A 7,595-nucleotide genomic window follows, 5' to 3' on the forward strand; every position below is an offset into this window, starting at 1 on the left:
AAAATTCGTCAAACATGATGGACGAAACATGATCTTACAAAGGTAAAGAGAAGCAGCATACACACTTACACCACACCCAACTCAAGGCTGAAGATTAAGACGTAGTGGCCCCAGGGTTAAAAATGGTTTGCTGTGCTGCTGTGTACAACTGAGGCAGAATTATCCCCTGTCAGACAAAAAAGGCATACAATCCTTAATTAGCTCTCCAATCAAATCCAATTTTCAATTGCATGAATATTATTTATTTATGTTATATAAACAATATATTCGGATAGAACACTCCACAACAAGACTATATAAGCCTAAACCCAGCTTGATTAGGCAGAGTGGTGCTTTGTGCTAATGCTAATTCAGCATGCTATCAGGCTGAAAGTAACAATACATATGTTAGCAATACTGTTTACCATGTCTACCATTTTAGTTAGAGTGTTAGCATTGTCACTCTCCGATGTAGGTTGAGTGTAGATTTGAGTTGCACATGCGTCACTTTTGCGATGAGATGAAGAATGATTATTTGCGAATCGTCCTTTGCAACAAGTAGCATACAAGATGCTAACGAGAGCCTTCTGTAATGTCAATACAGTAAAAATGGACCTACTTCATGAAGTTCCTTTACTGCTGGCTACAAGTTGGCAATCCAACACAACGGTTGTCCGTTGAATGGTGTTTTGAACTAACGTTAGCATTAAACAACCATAAATAGCTAAAAGGTTTTTGAATGACCACTGGCTAGCTACGCTAGCAATCAACAACAAAGGCTGTCACTGAATGGCATTGTGGCTACGTTAGCAATCAACAATCATAGATAGCTAAAACGTTTCTGAAAAGATCCCATCGTCTTTTTATTTTTTATTGTATTTTTATTGTTTGTAATGAGAAACGTTTATTATTTCATGGATTTCACAATTTCAATATCACATGTAATACTTTAAACCGTTTAATCTGAGCATGCGCAATTTACATCTGCACTCTACCAGAGTCTGTCTGACTCGACTCTCATCGGGTATGACGCGTTTAAATCTGAGCATGCACGACTCAAATCTGCGCTCAACTTACATCGGGGAGTGACAACATATTTACATGGTAACATTTGCTAATTAGCACTGAGCAACTAGTAAGCTGAGGTTGATTAGATTTGCAGATTGACAGATTACAATTTTGACCTGATGGTGGCACTAGAGGAAAACTTTCCATCACTGGATATTTAATAAAAATGTATACTATTTAGTGGGGAAAACTACAATTTACACTCTGTTTTGTTAGTAATCACTACACTAGCCTGAAATACACACACATGCTCAGGTCCTATTCATGCACAAATGGGAGATGTCAGAGTGAGTGGGTTTCCAGTGCTGGACCAGCGCCCTGAGCGATTGGGGCTACGGTGCCTTGCTCAAGAGCACCTGGCAGTGCCCAGAAGGAAGTAGCATCTCTCCAGCCACCAATCCACACTCCGTCTGTTGGTCCGTATGGGGACTTGACCAACAACCCTCCGGTTCCCAACCCAACTCCCTACGAACTGAGCTATTGCCACCCCCAAAATCAGAATCAAATCAAATCAATCAACACATTTGTAGCAGTTCATCCTGAGGGGGACATAAATGTCTGAATCAAATTTCACAGCATCTGTTTACTTCATAGTGATGTGGAGATAGGTCAGACAACTGAGACATTTCACTCAAAACCATTAGAGGATCATTAGGATGCAACGTCTTGGAACCATAAATGTCTGTACAAAATGTTTCAAAACATTTATCCACCAAACTGCCGACTTGGGTTTCGGCACGACACTGTCTTGATGATGTAAATACAATTATAAAGACATGAGGATATTTACTCTCTTTTTTACCATTGCCACCATTCCCTGATTTGTTTTGGGGAAACAAATTGCAGTCCATTTTTAAGGCTGGGAGACGTGCACTTGTTTTCTCTCATGAACTTACTTGGTTTTGTAGGTAGGCAACTTGCAGCATGTGCAGGACATAGCCTGTAGGGCACAAAGGGATTTTTTTTTAAATCAAAATACAACTTGGTAGCTTCTTTTTGCTGTCAATACCTCTGCATGTTCTATAGTACTCTTCATTTTTAAATGTTGATATGTTTCGTGTGAACAGGGTGAGCATGCATGCTAATATTTGATGAAACATAGATGACCCATATTAATGGAGGAATATTTCAATTACCTAATCAATCTAACTTGATTATCTCTGTCAATTAAGGAGGTAATGTGTAACCACAACACAATGGTTGATATTTCTTGTTATTTAATCAATTTTAATTTAATTTTTTATTTTTTACACTTTAGTTTGACTATAACCATTGAAAATGTCCGGACTGTAGGCATTTACTGTTTTCTAGATGTGTCCATTTGCTTTTTTGCCATTTTGCTTTGAAAAAACTATTGTTGTCTGTATGACTGTTACTGGAAGATGCAGCTACTCTTGCTTTTTCTTAAATACTTTGATTTTATGCACTGGAGAGGTATGGGGAATTGGATGGAACAGGATTGTTTTCCGCACAGACAATGACCTGGCTTCTAGCACTGTTGGAAAGAATTGTATAGTAAATATTTCACAACAGAAAAATACATTTTACCACGTGTCTGCTATTATTTTTAGTTTTTAAGATATTTCCTATTTGCTACTTCACACCCTGCAAGAAAAATTCATTTAAATCCTGTTTTTAATGCAGAGCTTATAGGATATCTTATGTGCTAGTCATGTAGCTCAAGCAGCTGCAGAATATTGCATATAAAAAAAAATTAGTGATTGACTGTGTTTCAGTTCATGGCACTCACTGGAACTGCTGGTAGAAATGCTATCACATAGAGCTGGGCATTCTGAAAGAAAGACAATAGGGTAATATTAATGTAGTAGAGCAAACATACAATCATTGACTTTCCACTTAGACATGCCCCTCTTTTTGCAAGTTTATATGCAGTATTAAATGGTGCGTTTACATTAAATGTGTGCTTTGTTGCTTTAAATTGTCAAAATGACAGATAGAAAAACAAGAATCTAATCCATCCAGGTGTCTAAAGCTGCAAATATCCACAAATATACTTAACATACATAAATGTACATACAAAGCTGAACTTAAGCGCACCAACAAATACCTCTCTACAACTTATCTGGAATAGAACAATACAATAAATAATACAGACATCAGTAACACCGCAGATTAGAATAACAACGTGACACTAAAGATAAAGATATGTTTTTTTCAACCTATCACACACACACACACACACACACACCACACACCACACACATAAGGGTAATACTGTGGGGAGATTTTTCTTAAAACACAAAAAGAAATATAAGAAGGCTGCTCTTTTTCTACAAGTCTTTAGGGTGCTACCAGACTGGAGTGTCCATGGCATGGTAATGGCAAAGTAACCTTAGTTTAAGACTTAGCTTACTATATACAGTATATGTATATATATATATATATATAGTTTAGGAAACTGTTAATTTACCTTGCCACCTCATTCTCTTGGTACAAGATGAGCAGCAAGTTCTGAGTGTTTGATGAGAAGACCCCAACAGGCAGACAAAAGAACAGCAGGATCAATGTGCTCCTTTGGAGAATAACTCCCACACGTTTCATGTTCTTACTGCCGAATGTCTGCAAGACACAAAAGACAAAAGAGAACAGAATCTGATGACATAGGTTCCAAATGTAGCCCTTTTTGTATAAAACACACAATGCAAATTGTGAAATTACAATTGATAGTGCGGTTTGCTCACCTGAGAAATTAGTGTGTCACAAGCCAAGGCAAGCCATAGCCTGTTGCAGTTGTGGTTATTGCAATGGTCTGAGAGGTGGAGCATCAAACCAAGACAATCAGAGAACAAAAAACTGTAGGCTTTGTTATAAATGTTGCTGTTTAAATGTCTTTGTACATTGTCCTTTTTTGTTCATGTATAACTCTGAGTAGTATGTACATTAATTTGATTCAGCAACTAATGTGATGTGGTGTCTTAGTCCTTGAAACTACTTGATAGTTGCCGTAAGGGTGGAAGCCCATGTCTAAAAACAGGTGGACTTAAGGAGCAGAGCAACTTCATTAAAATGTGTGTGGCGAAATCACTTTAGAAGAGAGACCAGCAAAGCCTTCTGAGTATCAAGCAGAGTAGGGTTATTGGAAGAATTAGTCTGAGACATCATGGCAAGAGGAGTTGTAGGATTGAGAAATCTAACAAGATTGACTATAAATGCAGTCTGTGATGTGCTGCTGTCTGCCTAAAATCCAAATTAAAGCCACACATCGCACACACAATGTCTAATACAATGCAATCAACCACAGTTAACAGTCATACACCTCCACAAGAACCCCCCCCCCCCCATCTCCCCCCACACACATGCACACACAGAAGAAGAGAACCTTCTGCACGTCCTCCCCCTCATATCACATACATTCTACCCACATATTGCACATTTTCAATTAGATCATGCTTTGATCAATAACTCATGTATTGCACAAATGTGGTATATACATACATTCACTATCAAATCAAATATTGCACCAATGTCCTACCAGATATTGCACATCTACCATAATACATTAGACTGATCATAGATCTCAACAATGCTAAAAGATTGTTTGAAGAAGTGTATTGTCTGTGTGGTCTTAAGTGTGCTAAAAACGTTTTCTCCCCCTAAAATTCTATCTAATCAACAGTCATTTTATTTTCATGGCTTAGTCCAAAGTTGGCATTTTTCAATCATCATTTTTTCCATTAAATATATCATTTTGCGTATAATAGGAAAGGGTTAATACCCCCATCCCACTGTTAATCAACAACCCAATGTCTGCAGCTTGATGCAAGTGTCAGCCAATTTTTGCTCATTGCTTTTATTTGCAGGTCTGTAGTTCGTGCCAACTGTTTCACGATTCTCACAACACGATTCTCACTAACTGTAGGCACTCTTAACATGCAATGCTCTCACAAATATATCCTATTTTCCCAGTGCCAAATGGCCAACAGTCAAAGTAGATTTGTGATAAAAAAAAGAGCACACATAGTAAGCCAAAGAGAGCCAAATCAATCATCAATCACTCGTGTGTGATTAAATTAGTTCTTTTTGCACTACATGTTTCTGCTGCTGACCTCAGGTCTTGCAAAAGAGATCTTATCTCAATAAATTACTAATTTTAGAAAAATCCAATGGATTTCCATGTTACTTTTTGTAGGATGTGTATGTTGTCAGCTGTTTGAGAACATAGTAGCCAATGGCTTGGAAAGCCTATGCTATAGGCATGATGCCATGTGATATCCTTACACATGCTGGTCACGCAAACCAACAGGTGGCTCCATGATATCGTAACGGTCTGGGAAGTCGAATAACAAATAGAGTTTGCATAAGTGGAAGCAACAATGATCTCAAGGATGACAATGTCCCAAGCCCTGAGACTCAAGGTCTCCCTCAAGGTTAAGTTTGAATTATGATGTGGATGGTTTAACGAGTATGAATCTTTTGTAAATCAGCTGCTATGGACCTCAGGAGTAACCAGATCTAAACCCAACTAAACTTGTTGGAGATTTCAGACTGATGTGCTTCTTGTAAACTATGTGTGTTTATTTAGCATTTTTTACATCGCTCCTGTTTGGCAATTTGTGCCTTAAGTGTCTAAGTTCTTTCTGTTTGTGCAGTTGACATGGCAGGTGCTGATGTGAATATATTTGTCTTTATGCACCCTTTTGGAGCATATATCACAGTATTGCCAAGTCCCTTTGCCACTTTTGTGTTAAAGGTACAGAAAATGAGCATCATCACTCACACACACACACACACACACACACACACACACACACACACAAACACACAAATACTTATATTCTAATTGTGAGAGGAAATTACTGACAGTAGGAGCAGCAGCAGAAATAATACAATAAATAGTTAAATAGTATAGTTGTAGCAGTTGTAATGTGCAGCAGGTAAAATCAATTAATCTACAAAGATTTAAAAATGGTACCGATGAAGCAAGTGCATATCCAGCCAGTTCAGCATTGCCAATGTGACCACAGAATATGGTGCTAATAAAAGGCACGAGAAAGTACAGAATCCGGGACAGCAGCTGTAGAAACAAAGAGAAAGATCTGACAGCCTATCTGACAGCCTACAATGCAGCAAACTATTGACATTACTGTAACTGGGAGCAGCAATGTGAAATTACCAAGCACAGACAGGTTTGCTCTAAGATACACTATAGGCACCATATTATTTTGATTGCATACTGTGTATATATTGCATAACTGGAAATTGATTGCACTGTTGTGCTCTGTAACATTGCATGCATAACAGTATTTCTGTAACCAATACATAAAGGAACCGAATGTATAACAGTCGTGGCATTGCATGAATAACATACCAATACCCCCCCCACCAACACTTCAACTTTCCCCTACTCACCAGTGGGCCCGTGAGCTTAAGACTTGGTAGAGTTCTTCTCTGTAGGCCAGTGGTAGCCAACGTCTCACACACGCACACCTAAACAGTTTGGAGCTGACAGCCGCCTCGTCTCCCTCAGTCCCTGCATCCTGGCAACAGAAACCCCAGCAACGGGTCCTGCACCCAGTGAAGGGTGTGCAGGTTCCAGGGAACCCAGCTTCTCCATTCAAACACAGAAAAGAAGAAAGAAGGAAAGAGATTGGAGAAAGGCAAAACAAGGCGGACAAGGAGGGGGTGGTAGGGAGGGAGAGAGGGAGTGTAAGAGGGGCAGTCGGCCTATCTGGGTTTAGAAATGCAACACATGCAAGGCTTACAGTAAAGTTAGTAATTGAATAATCTGGTCTGAAGGGAGTTAAGTGAATGAACAAAGGAAAGAACACAATGAGTATAAAAGAACATACGTCTTTGTGGATACAAGGGTCAAGGGCTGACAATGCTTCTTGATAGGGAGGGAGGGAGTATAGGATCTGAGTATTGTGTATATGGGATGAGTGAGTGCTTTGTTTATTACCATGTTTGGTGTATGTGTGTGTGTGTGTGTGTGTGTGTGTGTGTGTGTGTGTGTGTGTGTGTGTGTGTGTGGTGTGTGTGTGTGTGTGTGTGTGTGTGCAGTTTTACAAACTTAATTACAGTCGTAATCTGGTGAAGAATGCCCATTTGCACAGTGCACACAAAAGCTCTGATGGCATAAACTCTGCAGGCTTAAATTAATTACTTACAGTGAAGCCATGCTGTTTATTTGTGTGTGTGTGTGTGTGTGTGTGTGGTGTTGTGTGTGTGTGTGTGTGTGTGCGCGCGCGCGCACATGTAATGCCAACTGATCTTATCTGCCTTTGACTGTACTTGTACTTTGTCCCTGGGGTCAGCCTCCTTAGGTACTTGTCACATAAACATGTACACACAAACTTGCACTCGTCAATTTTCTTCTGACTGAGCAATGCAACTTAACCAGTACATTCAACTTATATGTTAATACTGAATGTGACTGAGTAACTTTTGGTTTAAATTGTTGATATTTATATTTCGGAAAAGACACAGCATAGGCAAAAGAGGTCACAACCACAGCTATCAGCTAACGTGTTATAGCTGAAGAGGACACATGTTTGAATGGTGACAAAAAGAGATCCTTGCATGTGTCT

General features: G+C 39.1%; 2 long non-coding RNA genes across 2 annotated transcripts; both read right to left on the minus strand.

Moving 5' to 3' along the window:
• Nucleotides 1-94: 94 nt before the first annotated feature.
• On the minus strand, nt 95-2,841 carry LOC116680117 (uncharacterized). The gene is made up of 3 exons (XR_004329637.1): nt 2,798-2,841; nt 1,944-1,987; nt 95-166 (listed from the first exon to the last, which is right to left on the minus strand). It is a non-coding gene; the product is annotated as an uncharacterized LOC116680117 (long non-coding RNA).
• Nucleotides 2,842-3,547: 706 nt separating this feature from the next.
• LOC116680118 (uncharacterized) lies at nt 3,548-6,433 on the minus strand. Its single transcript, XR_004329638.1, has 4 exons — nt 6,418-6,433; nt 5,981-6,082; nt 3,750-3,817; nt 3,548-3,627 (listed from the first exon to the last, which is right to left on the minus strand). It is a non-coding gene; the product is annotated as an uncharacterized LOC116680118 (long non-coding RNA).
• Nucleotides 6,434-7,595: the final 1,162 nt, after the last annotated feature.

Source organism: Etheostoma spectabile, unplaced genomic scaffold (genome assembly GCF_008692095.1).
Source record: "Etheostoma spectabile isolate EspeVRDwgs_2016 unplaced genomic scaffold, UIUC_Espe_1.0 scaffold00018318, whole genome shotgun sequence".
Taxonomy (NCBI): domain Eukaryota; kingdom Metazoa; phylum Chordata; class Actinopteri; order Perciformes; family Percidae; genus Etheostoma; species Etheostoma spectabile.